At 40.8% G+C, this 14,705-nt stretch overlaps 1 protein-coding gene across 1 annotated transcript in view; it reads right to left on the bottom strand.

Annotated features, from left to right (window-relative positions):
• The window catches only part of LOC137794835 (teneurin-3-like), a 274,268-nt gene that overhangs the window by 240,600 nt on the left and 18,963 nt on the right, over nt 1-14,705 (bottom strand). The window lies entirely within an intron of this gene.

Below are 14,705 nucleotides of genomic sequence, written 5' to 3'. Positions count from 1 at the left end.
TCTGGACCACAGTTTGTTAGGATTGATAAGAAACTTTCTGACACTATTTTAACTAAAACTGGAGCACCACAGGGAACAGTTTTATCCCCCTTTTTATTCTCACGTCATACAGCTGACTACAGGTAGAGCTGCATGTCCTGTAACATTTAAAAGTTCTCAGATGACACTGCCCTGGTTGGTCTTCTGACCCGAGGCAATGACCTGGCCTATAAACGGGAGGTTGAATCTTTTGTCAGCTGGTGGGAGGACTAAATATAGGAAAGACCAAAGAATTGGTAGAAGGAGGGGGTCTCCCCAGTGATAATTGCAGGTCAAAAATAGAAATTATCCAGTCATATAAATATCTTGGGTTCCATCTGGACAGTAAATTTAAATGGAAAAAGAACGCTGATGCTGTATTTAAAAATGCTCAGTCAAAACTTTTCTTCTTGAGGAAGCTGAGATCCTTTGACATAAGCAGAAAGCTTTTTTATGTGTTTTACCAGGGGATCTTAGCTAGTGTTCTCTTTTATGCTGTGCTCTGCTGGGGGTGGCGGCATGACTGCGGATGATGAAAACAGGATCAATAAGATGATCAGAAAGGCTAGCTCAGTGATTGGCTTTCTCCTGGATTCACTAGAGGTCACTCTAGAAAAGAGATTAAGGGCCAAGTTGAAAAAAATATTGTTTCCTCTGAAAGCCATCCGCTACACTGTGTTTTTAGAGAACTCAGAAGTAAGCGGTTTAGGATGCCAAAGTGTTCGACTGAGCCACTGAAAAGGTCTTTTGTCCCGGCAGCAGTTTGATTTTTTAATAAACACCTTTAGTTGTGGTTTTTAGATTAAAATGTAACATATTTTTATGTTGGTTATGTGTCTTGTTTCATATGGCCTTTTCTGGTGTTTGTTCTTGTAACGTGTTTTTTGTCTGTTGTGGACTGTGAACCTTGTCTGTTGTCGTCTGTATGAGTATGTTGTTGTCTGTGGTGACAAATGAGTTTCCCTACTCGGGATTAATAAAGCTATCTATCTATCTATCTATCTATCTATCTATCTATCTATCTATCTATCTATCTATATATCTATCTATCTATCTATCTATCTATCTATCTATCTCGCTGTGCAGACCTGACAACCCTTTTCGACCACATTCTGGACCTCTCTGATGTGATTCATGTTGGGATGTACTGAATGGAGCAAACGGTATGAAGCATCACTGAGGATCACATATCCACCACCTCATACAGAATACTGCTTGTGTTGTTCCATTTACTAAAGTATAGTTTCATCAGTATCATAGTAATAGTAATCAACAATGTGTGTGGATCAAATGGCTTGGGAAACTATCATTCTTATACAAATATTCATATACATGATTCACTGGTAGTAATAGAGAAGTCTGCAGATGAGTCATGACGGGAAAAACATTGTCAAAAACATGGTGTTTCTGTGACTACCTGGTGAAATCTGCTCAAAGCACAAGAAACTGATTGTGCTGGAGACAGAAAAGGAATGGCACGGAAAGAGCACCAAGCTGTCCTTGAAACAGCTGAAGCTGAGTTTGAATCAGCCAATGTTATTATTAATAATGGAGTCAATAATTCGGGAACTAGAGAAGCTGTCTGTACTATATTCATACAATTGATATACAAAATACAAATAGATGCTAATCTGCATGACACAAATAATGAAGTAAAGGAAAAACTCACTGAAAGGAGTTTCTCCTGTAAAAATACAATTGCCTGCAGGTGTGAATGTGTGGAAATAATAGTTTTTTTAGTCTCTCTTGGTTGGACATTCGGCTCAGAAACAACTACAACGACTTTTGCCAACCACAGCATGTCCCTCACATCAGCACCGCAGTAGAACTTCATGTTCACTGCTCGGCTCGTGAGCTCTAAGCATGCCGCTGTATATGAATATGAAGGTATTGTTTTCTTTTATTCTGAACAGATTTTATTGTGATAAACAATAGAGACACTGAAGGGTTAATGATAAAGTCACATAGAGACACAAGTAGAGGGTATTAAATTGCTGTATGGGAAGCTTCTTCACCCTTTGGAAAGGCACAAAGAAGATATTCATTAAATGTATTCTAAGAAAGCGTGAAAAAAACAGTGTTAACTGATTTTCATTCCACATATCTGATGGCTTAATTAAAAAAAATCTGTCAAACTATTTCTCCAGAAATAAGGTCAGGGCTGAGGTAAAGATATTGAAGGAAGAAGAAAAGACAGACAGTATGCAAACCATATGTCTACGTGGTTGCACGAGTTCCACCCTATGCGCACAGATGCTTGGGCGCATACAGGTGAGCACTGAGCACACACACAGCAGCGGACAGAGCGCGTCGAAAAATATGTCGCGTGAAAAGTAGACAACTAACTTATATCTGCGTTTTAAACGCTGTCAAGTTGAAGATGGCATCAGTAGCTCTCCTGCAAGGATCACCAGAGCAGCTCTCTGAACGATTTTCTCTGAACTGAAAGTGAAACGAGCCAAAGTGCTCGTGTCTCGTATCAACAATGAGATGTTGGCTTCACGCATTACAAAAGTACAAAGTACACGGACATAAAACTACACGGACATAAAACTAAGTCATTAATAAATATATGGAGAAATGCCTGTAGTGTCGGTTAAATGTTTAGTTACGCCGTTAACAGGTTAAATTTGCGCATGCGCGACTTGCCGATTCTTGGCGTTTTGCCAAAAGTCAATCTCCAGAAGTCTCCGTCAGGTTTTTTTCTGCTGTTCAGTCTCTCGAAACAGAAAACAGATCTCAGATGAACATGGAGCATGAACGGAGACCGGCCGTATCAAATCTACAACCCAGTTTATATTTGGAGAGAAAAGCTGCTGCTTTCCTCTACAAATACAGCTCACTGCAGCCACTAATACTGATACAACCTGACGTTCACATATCTGCACTCATTCTGTTTTATCAAAAAAATATTAGCTCATTGTTTTCCACAATAATATTTGGTAGTAACTAAATATTAGTTATTTTTTGCACGTTAGAACGTTATTTTCATTGTTCTAAGTGATTGCAATTTAAAAAGAAATTGGTCTGTAATTTCCTTTATTCTGTCACTATAAAAGCACAGAGGGAGTCACAAAATGATGTTATTTACAGAAAAAGTTTGAAAACCACTGCATTGAGGGTATGTGTCGTCGTCGTCCCCCCCGCCACACTCCCACCCCCGAAGCTGTAAACCTCGGAGAAACACTGGAACCTAATTACTTAATGGAAGCACAAGACACAAGTGAAGTATTTAGCCAACCTTGGGAGAAAAATAATTCATGTATTTATACGTACTCACACATTGTATACAGTACGAACACAAGGAAAACACTCGTGGCAATACTAGTGCTACTGTAACTCACTGTGCACATGACTGATGTAGTTTTACAGTGGTGTGTTTTAGTTGTGGGTGCACAGATGAATGGAGGTGTGTGTCCCTTTGCTGCATGTCCCTTTGCTGCAGGGACCGATGACAAGTCCTCGTGGAGCAATTTGAGCCTATGAAGATGTACTAGTGGAAAGCTGAGAGCTAATTAGGGCAGCAGGATGGTGTAGACTGTTCCGCTGAATAGGGACGGACCTAAATATCTGCAGTAGATCTAGGATTAACTTATTATGGCTTGGTACCCAAAGTTTTGGCGCCCTGCTTTCAGGGGGTTCCAACCTGCCAAGATTTATTTAATATCGTTCAATGAACATCAAGTCTCAGGATCCAGCTCAAAGTTTTTTTCTGAAGAATTGAGGTAGCACGATAAGTGAAGCCTTCCTCTTTGTTCGTAAATTCTGTTTTGTCTCCTGAAAGGTGCAGAGCAAGTTGAAGGGCATGCAATGTGTGTGTTGCGTGTTTAGAAGTACAAGTCGTCACTTAAAAGGCTCAATGAGATCTCGCACTGTATAGACTTTACCACTCTCCTTCACAGAGGCAGCACACTCAAATCTACATAAAGTCATGGCCAATAAGGATGTGACGTCTTTTGTTGGACCATTTATAGAAGACCATCTGCATCCACTTTTCTTGAGCATCCGACAATGACTATTGACAGTCTCAATGGATTTTGAGAGTGAGCATATATCTTCTGGGAAAAAAAGCTCCCAAATGATAGCCTCGCTGTTGAATTCCTGCCGGGCTTTTGCTGCACAGCCATGTCGCAGTCAATTTAATGGTTGTAAAGCTAGGGCTTAAGTTATAGCTCAAAATTAACTTTAGCCTGGCAAAAGAAGTGAAATCAGAATCTCCTGAAAGCTGCTTTGCTTTTTTATGGAGGAGCTAGCAGTCTCACACCAGATCACCTCACCTCAAGGACAAAGCTATACATTAAGGACCTTTACTCACATGCTTAGAGCAGAACAATCACATTGTGTGTTCAGTTTGACCATGCTTACAGAGAGACAGGAAAATAAGCATCAGCAGTGAACCATTAGGAACACATGTGGAGGGGTTGGGTCTAGGGTAAGCCCAGCTGGCATTTCCCTGCACATCATTTCTATCACCCATCATGCTTCCATTCATCTATCCATCCATGAAAACCAAAGGCGTGCTCCAGCTATGCTTCGTTGGGCTAAAAGGCTACAATGTTGTTGCTGACAGCCCCCAGTTCAAGCTGTCACTACACTTCAGGGCCCAATGGTTGCTACTTAGAGATACCAACACCATAGTGCTCCCATTGGGGTTTGATTGATATGGGCCCCTGATGGCCTGTCAAAGTTGGAAATATTCTGTCACAAAAAACAACAAAGCATGTGCAAAATGGAACATTCTGAGACACTAACACACTGCACTGAATGCCAAATTAATAGGCGTTAGATTCAGATAAGTGAGCAGGAGTTGCATGTCACACTAACATGTGTTTTTAATGTTGTGTGTGGCACTTACTTAAATGATTACATTTAATGGAACATTTGCAACAAATTGACACAATATTCAATCATAATTATATTTTCCAAACTATCTGCAAATCCACTAACTAAAGTCACAGAAAATCATGTTTGCCCTGGTTCAGTACAACAACGCAGTAAACTGTCACTCCACCGATCTTGGCAAAAAAATGGCATAGCTTGGAGCCAGGACAGGTACAAGAGCACAGGAGTACAAGTAAATGGGTCATGTCAAACACAAATGTCATTGCGTCTGTGTTTCCACTGTTGCAGCACTGCAATTGCATTCGCACAACAATATAGATTCATGTGTTTTTCTGCTTGGCCCGTGGCTCAGCATTTGGCATGCTGGTGCCTCTTGTGGTGCTTTTAAAAACAAAGAGAAGCAAACAGAGATTTCATCAATTGACAGTATATTGTTGTATAACTACGTCAGGGACGAAGGGACTAAAGCAGAGAGACGAGGAGGTATAGACGGATGGAACTAAAGTCAATTCCACCGCTCGCTAGGGAACAATGAAGAAAAAAAACATGATTTGTAACAATGTGTTTAGCCACCCAAACATTCACTGGTGCCATCTCACCAGTCATTTTTCACTGCAATAACAAAACCAGCTTTCACCTAATCCACCTGGAACTACAACCCATATAAGTTATGAGAGGAGAAATGTAGCGGGATGAATGTGATGGGACTCAAGCATGACGACTGATGTTAGGATTCAGATCCGATTCAGATTCAACTTCATTGTCATTGCACATAGCATTTCTTTGTCACAGTACTTGTGCTATGGGCAATGGCAATAAAGTTGAATCTAAATCTGAATTGGATCTGAATTCTGACATCAGGAGGACAGGAGCTGCTTTAATAACGGGTCATACACACACACGCACGCACATTAAACATAGTCCCTCTCACTCTCACACTTAAACTAACCAAACACATTATTATGTATTCAAAGTAATTTGAGAGCAACCAAACCATTACACATGCTAATTATCAATATTTTCATTCAATTACACAAACACACATGCACACACACACACACACACGCACACACACACACACACACACACACACACACACACACACACAAGGTTTGTATTCATTTTCCATTCAGCAATCAGAAGTGTGCACTGTGACAATGCACTAAGCTGCTGGAATGCATCGCTTTGAGAGTTGATCAGAAAACAGTTTGCTAGTAGAATATTTTGCCTATCCATAACATTAAAATGTAACAATTCTTTCCATTTCATTGTCTGTCTTGAAATGTTAATGATAGTCATTAATGATTCTCACAAATTCTCTAAGCATTAACCAGAACATTATCATGTTGACGGAAATATAATGAATACATCAAAGTATACTGCACAAAGCAGTTCAAAGCCTTTTGTTTTTGTTATGCCATTTCCTATACATCTCCTCTGTCTTTCAATATTTTTCTGAATTCCTATGTTCCCCCTCTCTCTGCTTAATCTTTTCCGGCCTCCATCTGTCACTCTCTAACGTACTTTCTTTACCTTTTCCTCACGTGCCATATCTGTGTAAGAGTGACATAAGACTTTGGTTTATCACCCCCGTCTGTCTGTGTGCGTGTGTGGATCCAAGTTCCCATGGTGTGATGCCGTGTTCACACCAAACGCGGCGCAAATTATTCGCGGGAGTAGATTACATGCAAAGTCAATGCACAGACGCAATAGGTTGCAATAAAGCTAACTTTCCACCGGGCGGTGCGAATGATGCGTTTGAGACGGCGCAAATAGCACAAGTTGAAATTCTCCAACTTGAAAAAAATGGTGTGAGGCTGAGTTGCGTCAGCCAATTAGCGTTGAGATGCTTCGCCCGTCATCACCGCTGTCCTGCCGTTGTTGAATCAAACTGCTGCCGGTTCCCCTGAAGTAGCGCTGATAGCGGCCGTCATTCAGACGCTGTTGTGGAACTATGCTTAATATTATGAACCCAGACATGATAGAGCTTGATGTTTCCACATACATGGAATTTACACAACAAGTATAAAGCAGAACTAGTAGTTATTTCCATGGTGGATGAGGGAAAAGGTAACTAGTTTAATGCCAATAAACCAGACGCAGCTACTGCAGGAGTCTGTAAAATTTACAGAGCTGTGTGGGTTTACTGATGGTGTTATGATTACCAAACACGGCGCGAACGCAGCATTAGTCCCTACTACTTGTAACTCATTTGGGAGATCTGTCATCAAAGAGTGAGAGGGTTGTGATCGGGATAGAACTGGACTGTGTGAGACAGAAAGTCATCTTCACTTCTCATTGAGACCATCTAGGAAGACAACATGGACATTAGAACAAAAAGTCAGACAGATGGAGAGCACATAGCTGTTGGTAGGAAAGGGGGAAGAGCTTTGTCCCAATTGCTATTGCAGTTTTCTATAAGGACCGTCTACGTTATAATATTCATTTTTTATATAAAAAAGTGAACATAATGTGATTCACTGGATGTGTTCATTTTATAATTACTGGCCTCCGCTTCAAAACAATGTGTGCATGATGATCAGTCCAAGCCACACATGCTCTAAAAGAATGTTTCTGATGCTCAGCAACAATGCTCAGGTCGTGTCCAGTGGAGTAGAGAGCGGAGAGTCAGCTCCGTTGCTTGACACATATTAAGAAACTAAGGGACAATAAAAACACATCACTAATAGCATTGATTGCATAGACATGGGACATCCTATTTACTGCTTTAGAAAAAAGGCAGAGTGGAGGTGTCGATAGATAAATAAATTAAAGGATTTAGCGTGGAATAACTGTTTACCGACTGCATGGGCTGATATGCACAGGAAACCTAATTGTCCTTTCCATTAACTCACCTCATGTTTATAATTGGGTTGGCAAACTCATTAATTAAGATCAGTCTATGTGATGGAATAGTGGCATTAGAATGTGCCAGAAGTGACCAAGATTATACAAAGACATTAAAAAAAAATCTGTGAATAAGCCTCGGATTCTCAAATACGATATGTTCCTGCATATTATTACACAGCCATCAATCACACCTGCAGCTTTAAACAATTGAACAAATGCAACCGTAAACAATGTCAACAATTAACAAAGACAAGGAAAACACCCAGACACTTCTGTAGTGACAATCTCCCCAATCACTTCACTACTGTATTAACAAACTCTCCACACATAAATTACATATTCAATCAATGCAATTAGCAATGAGCCTCCTAATTAGCAATTAAGTATACGATTACATCAACAATATGCTAACGAGACCTCGCTAATAGCTAGCTGGATTCTCATCAACAGAGGGCTTTGATAGCTGGATTCTGTGAGGGCCTTGGGCAGCTCTTGTTCTTTGTAATGAATGACGGTGTTGAATGAAATGAACATTATTACATCTATATGAAATTAAACAGTCAAATTCAAGAGGGCCAGCGAGGACACAAAGCAGCAAATGAACACTTGAGAGTAATTCTGCAGTGTATTTATTCTATACTCTCTCTCACCATCAAGTGTGGAAACACGGTCAAAGAGTTCAGTCATTCAGTGCCAAAACAGCACACATGAAGGAGATATTGTGCAGTGCAAGAAAAGACACACGCATACTTACTAGGGTTGTCACAATTATGACTTTGATGCCGATACTTACGATATGACACCAGAATCCGATACAATACCACAAATTCGATACGATACTAGTATATTTATCTATAATAGTAATAAATAAAATGTCTGTATTGTTTACTTTTTGACCAGTTTTTTTCTGCCCAGTTTTTTAACACTTTACAAATGGCATTAATATTAGTATTAGCCTACAGCAAGATATTAATGGAAACTATGTGGTGCCATCATAGCATTGATTATACACGGCTATGTAGACCTATTGTTTGGGATCTGTCTGAAAGCAGCGTTGCCATGTTTGACACGTTACTCCCATGATCTGTGTGGCTTTGAAACAGGTTTTGCAGACGGGTCTCTGTGTGTCAAAGGGCTTTCCTTCAGTCTGCAATGTAGCCAAAGTACTTCCAGATTTCACTTCTGGCATCTTTTGTTCCAACAAGCCGAGGACAGTCGGCAAGAGCTCATGCACTTATGTCTCCCAAGCGAACACTCGCTGCCTATTGCATGTGAGAGCGCTGGCAGCACTTCCTCCTTTAGCCCCGCCTCCATGAGTCCTGCCTCCTTAAAGTCAAGGCATGCAGGCAGCATGACAGGGAGCAGAGCAGTGAGTGTGTGTGATTCATGCTATTTTAAAGAAGTATCGACACTAAAAACATGCCAAATTGTATTGTTTCTAAACGTAGGGGTACCATTTTAGTATTGACATACCAATATTGATGTATGGTAAAAAAGGTAACGCGGTAAAAATGTGTTAATAGCATATTTCTCATCAAGCAAAGAAAGGTTAAAAGCTAGTCAAACCACCAGTTACAAAGCCAAATATATTCATCAAAGGAAATAAAAAGATGGTTCATTGAACTCAACTCATCCAGAAAAGTGTGCAGGAAAAGACAAGCGAACCGGGAAACACCATTCAATATTTGAAGTGTCCAGAAAGCAGCAGTTTTCTGTTTGCTCTGATCATGTCTCTGCAGGATGAAGGGACTCTTGGCTGTGCATTTATCCAGTTACTCACCATAACAGGAGGTAATAATTCCCTCCACGCATGCATTTTCAGCCGCTTTTTCGGGCTCGGGTCACGGTGGAAGCAGGCCCAGCGGACTGAACCAGGCTTCCCTCTCACCAGCAACACTTTCCAGCTCATTCTGGGGACCTCAAGGCGTTCCCAGGCCAGCCTGGAGAAATAATCCCTCCAGCGTGTCCTGGGTCTTCCCCTGGGCCTCCTACCAGTTGGATGTGCCTGGAAAACCTCTAATAAGAGGCGTCCAGGAGGCATCCCTATAAGATGGCCGAACCACCTCAGCTGACTCTTTTCGACACGAAGCAGTAGTGGCTCAACTCCAAGCTCCCTCCTGATGTCTGAGCTTCTTAGCCTATCTCTAAGGCTGAGCCCTACAGAGGAAACTCATCTCCTTACCCTATCTCTAAGGCTGAGCCTTCCAAAGGAAACTCATCTGCTTACAATATCTTTAAGGCTGAGCCCTACAGAGAAAACTTATCCCCCTACTATATCTCTAAGGCTGAGCCCTACAGAGGAAACACATCTCCTTACCCTATCTCTAAGGCTGAGCCCTACAGAGGAAACTCATCTCCTTACCCTATCTCTAAGGCTGAGCCCTACAGAGGAAACGCAGCTCCTTACCCTATCTTTAAGGCTGAGCCCAGACACCCTACAGAGGAAACTCCTTTCGGACACTTCTATCCGCGACCTCGTTCTTTCGGTCACAACCCAGAGTTCGAAGCCATAGGTGAGGGTTGAAACATATACTGACAAGTAAATGGAGAGCTTCACTTTCTGACTCAGCTCCCTCTTCACTAAGACGGACCGGTACAGCACTTGTTTTACTGTTGCATTCGCACCGATCAGCCTGTCGATCTCCTGCTGCATATCATCCTAATTGTTAAATATTACTTCTAAAGTCAACGCACATGTCGTTGCGTTGACAAATGCTATGTTTTCCTGTGCCATGAATATGTCTTACAGACAAGTATCACCATACAATCATAAACAGGAGCTGTTCCTGTGAAAAAGATGTAAGCTAATACTCTGATTGTGCTGAAATAGTGTTTGGATATGTGTGTAAGTGTGTTTCGGGTATGTGAGCATGGGTTTACTGTACAAGTGTGCAGGTCTGAAAGTCTCTCAGGACTGGGCAGACATTTATACTGTATTTCCGCAGTAATGGCCAGATCAGTTAATCTCAACATTCCTCAATGCAATAACAATAGTTCATGTAATAAAGATTGATACAATATTAGCACTCAAAATATCACCATATTGTGCTGTGTCCTGTTTTTCTCCACTCCTGAACAAATGGAATCTGATCATTTTTTAACATCAAACATAATGCTTTTGAAGACTTTGACCTACATAATGGGGTGAAGAGCACCCCAATCACCTCTTCAGTGACGAGAATGTAAAGAATATTGTACCACTTTCTGGCTTACAAGCAGTTTACTACAACTTCGACAATGTCCAGCTGAGTGTTGGAACAACCAACAGAATCGAGCTGCGATAGGTTGTATTTCCCTACTTTTCCATCACCCTTCCGCCTTTTGTAGTTCGATGACACTATGTCTTTTTTTGACCATTTAGCATTTCTAGACATATTTGTAATAACCTCCCGTTTAACAGTTTAGGAAACTTCTGTCATCAATTAAAAAGGCTGCTCAAATCAGTCAATATGTGTGGCAACTAACCATCCTGATTCGCGCTAATCTTCTAATTTTCTCTCTAGAAAAGAGAGATCATAGTTGTTCTTTGAAGAAGCCTAGGGCTTTTCTTCAGTTTTGCGTCATCAGAAAATCATTCCTGTTGCTTTCAGGAAAAATAACAAGGGCATATTTGGCCTGGGCAGAACCAGACCAAATAGGCAGGACAATAAAATGACATATCGTTTTTGTGTGTGTGTCTGTGTGCGTGTGTGTGTGTGTGTGTGTGTGTGTGTGTGTGTGTGTGTGTCTGTGTAACAAGTGAAAGAAAGAAGACAGTGATTAACACCTAACTAGAGGATTTCTTATTTTGTGCCAATATTTCCTGGCCATTTTATTGGTCTTTATTGTCCCACAGGACCCACTTCCCTACAGTTAAAGACACTTGATTGGTTTTCATGCTCTCTCTGGGGCCAAAGTCAGGAAGTGAAGAGAGGAAAAAAGTGGATTAGGGGCTAACGGTCAACTTTTAGAAATTCAATCATAATCTGGGATGTACCCTTCGGGAGGAATTGACAACTTGGCCGTGTATTTCATATCTTATGCTGTTGTGTCATAAAGAACGACAAAAAACGTCTATTTACCCTTAAAACTCTCATTCAGTTTTTGTATTGCACTCATCGCTCTTGCTTTTAAAACGTGTAGACCAGTGACAAACACCAAATATAAGCAGCCCAGCTCTTTATCATCCAGAGTGACTCTATAAACCTTTGCAGGTCCTGTAAAGTGTTTACAATCTTAAATGTTGTTCAATTTACCAAAGTTGTCAATGTCATTACCATGCATGTGTAGGGGTGTAAGAAAATATTGATACACTTGAGTATTGCAAGATTATGTTCTGTGATACTGCATTGGTATTGATTCTTAAAAACACAGCACAGCCTTTTTTATTAATCAATAACATGTTGTGGCAGACTGCGGCCCAGATTGAACAAAAATGAGTACCAGGATGTTGATGTAATATGGACTGTGATTAATGCAAAAGCAGAAACCACTGTTAGGATTGCATGAAAAAAGACACACTGATTCTATGCAGATTTTCACCCCAATATGCACGTAAAATTGCCCGGGGGAAGTCCCAGAAAATGCTGGAGGGATTATATCTTCCGGCTGGCCTAGGAACGCCTCAGGGTCCCTCAGAATGAGCTTGAAAATGTTGCGGGTGAGAGGGAAGCCTGGGTCGGTCTGCTGGGCCTGCTGCCACCACGACCCGGCCGCGGATAAGCGGCCGAAAATGGATGGATGGATGGATGGGTAACCCTGTGTCATGATACGTATCACATCGCCAGATTCCTGTCAATAGACAGCCCAAAAACTTGTTATAAACAATATAAAAGCAAAACAATCATGAAACTGAAATCACTACACACATTCCAAATGCTTTCTAAAGCATTCCAAATGCGTTCTTGAAATCCATTATGGAAAAACACACGGAGATTTCTTTGATGTCGTTATTTTTTACCTTGCAGATTTTAAGCACTGAGGCATCAGTGTTATTGAAACAAATAGCTATTCCTAGAGTAGATTACCATTCACCTTACACACTCTGCTCTCATGCTCTCACAAAAGTTCCACTAGCTTTTAGGATCCTTCATTCATTTACCTGCACAACAGCCAAAACAGAGAGACCAATGTGTCTCTCTGTCTTTAGGTATACGAAGGATGAGTCACTGCAATGCAAATAGTTCATACTTACACCCACATGCATTCCTCACTCCAACACCCATTCCATTGCTCAATCCATTAAATGAGTCAGACCAGAAGTAGCCAGTGAACTGGGAGCAGGGCAGTGAGAGCTATGTATAGAGTGTTCGAGGAAATCAAAATGACAGTAATTGCCTTGACTTTATGTAGTTTGTGATGAAATCAGACATAAATGAAGGACAATGTCAACCTGCTGTCACAAACAATGTGACCTTTTATGTTCAAGCTGCTATAATTTAGAGCTTTTAGTATTGCGCTAACTCTTGCTGTTTTCTGAGTGAAAGACGCTTTACCGCAGCAGTTTTGTATATATATTTTTGTAAAAAAGAAGGCTAAATAATGAACAACAGTTAATGTTTCCAACAAACTAGCCAAATCTTATCTTTGGCACAACATCTAACCCCAAAAAGAAAAATTAAAAAGTGGTTAGATGCTTCATTAAAAGGGCTAGTGTTCATCATTTTCAGAACCATGTATTAATTAGCATATAATAACTTTAAACTAAGAATGGGTTGTGTTTTCGTTAGCTTGGAATGAGCACTTCTTATCTCCATAGGGAGCGGGTTCTCTTCATATTCCTTAAGTGGCCCAGAGCAGAAAAACCAAACACATTTCTAAAGGCCACCGTAGATCTGACAGATCTGTAGTGCTGCTCTTGTGAAAGAGCAGCACAGTGAGCTATAGAGTGCAAAACCGTCTGACGTCACCTGACCTAAAGTGCGCCTAAAGTACTGTCATTATGGACCGGATGACCTCTGGCTGGTCTTCAGTCACGGGTTATTCTATTGGTAGCAATCTGCAACTATACCACTAGAGGACACCAACTCTTACATGCGGCCCATTAAATTGTCACAATTATAGAAATGGACCAGGAATTCATAGTATTCAGAATAAAATATACCAATGTGGATTTTTTTAGAGAAAAAAAACCATAAGTTTCAGTGAAAACATGTGTGTGTGTGGTTAACACACACACAAGTGCTTTAGCCTGCATTGCATGTGAGTGTGTACGTATGTTGGTGCTATTGTTAAATGTCAACGTACCCTCTTGGGACTTGAGTGGGAGAGAAGAGTAGATCGACCAAACAGGAAAAACTGTCGATGTGGACACTATTCCAAAATCAGTCTGTATGTGTGTGTGTGTGTGTGTGTGTGTGTGTGTGTGTGTGTGTGTGTGTGTGTGTGTGTGTGTGTGTGTGTGTGTGTGTGTGTGTGTGTGTGTGTGTGTGTAGAGCATACTGCGCTGTTTAGATCGCTGAGGGACTTTTTAGTGTTTTGGTCAGACAACAACATATATCATGCTGTTTTTTATAAACAAAAGAGCTGTCTGAGAAAGAGCAGGAGATGGGGGACAAGAAAACATAGAGAGGAAAACAACAAGGAGGAGACCGCTCAGAATAATGTAGTTCAATAGATGTGAGGAAAAAAGGCCGGCTGTCTTTGATATTCATTTTCATATCTCTAATGCCTTATTCAAAAACAAGACAAAGAAATAAAAAGGGAATATTGCAATAGAGAAAAATATTATTGTGCAGACGAAAGTTAACATTTTAGCTTTTTTGTTCTTATTGTTTTATCACTGTTGCAACATGTATTACGAGGGGCCTGCTTAATCTGTTCTGATGCTTACTGTCATTACCAGCAAAGTTCTCTCCACAGATTACCTAAGTAGTTTCCAGACACAAACATGCAAAAGTGGGTGCTGGCAGCATTATTAAGGGATGGTTTTGTCAAGAAATCCTTAAGGCCAGAAGACTAAAAAAGCTTGATACAGGTTTTGTATCTAGGACGCAATCAATATTGTTTCCGAACAG

Source organism: Clinocottus analis, unplaced genomic scaffold, assembly GCF_023055335.1.
Source record: "Clinocottus analis isolate CAN_PGR_092001 unplaced genomic scaffold, fCliAna1.0.p SCAF_26, whole genome shotgun sequence".
NCBI classification, from domain to species: domain Eukaryota; kingdom Metazoa; phylum Chordata; class Actinopteri; order Perciformes; family Cottidae; genus Clinocottus; species Clinocottus analis.
The sequence above is the reverse complement of the archived record's forward strand: the minus strand, read 5'-3'. Positions and strand labels throughout refer to the sequence as shown.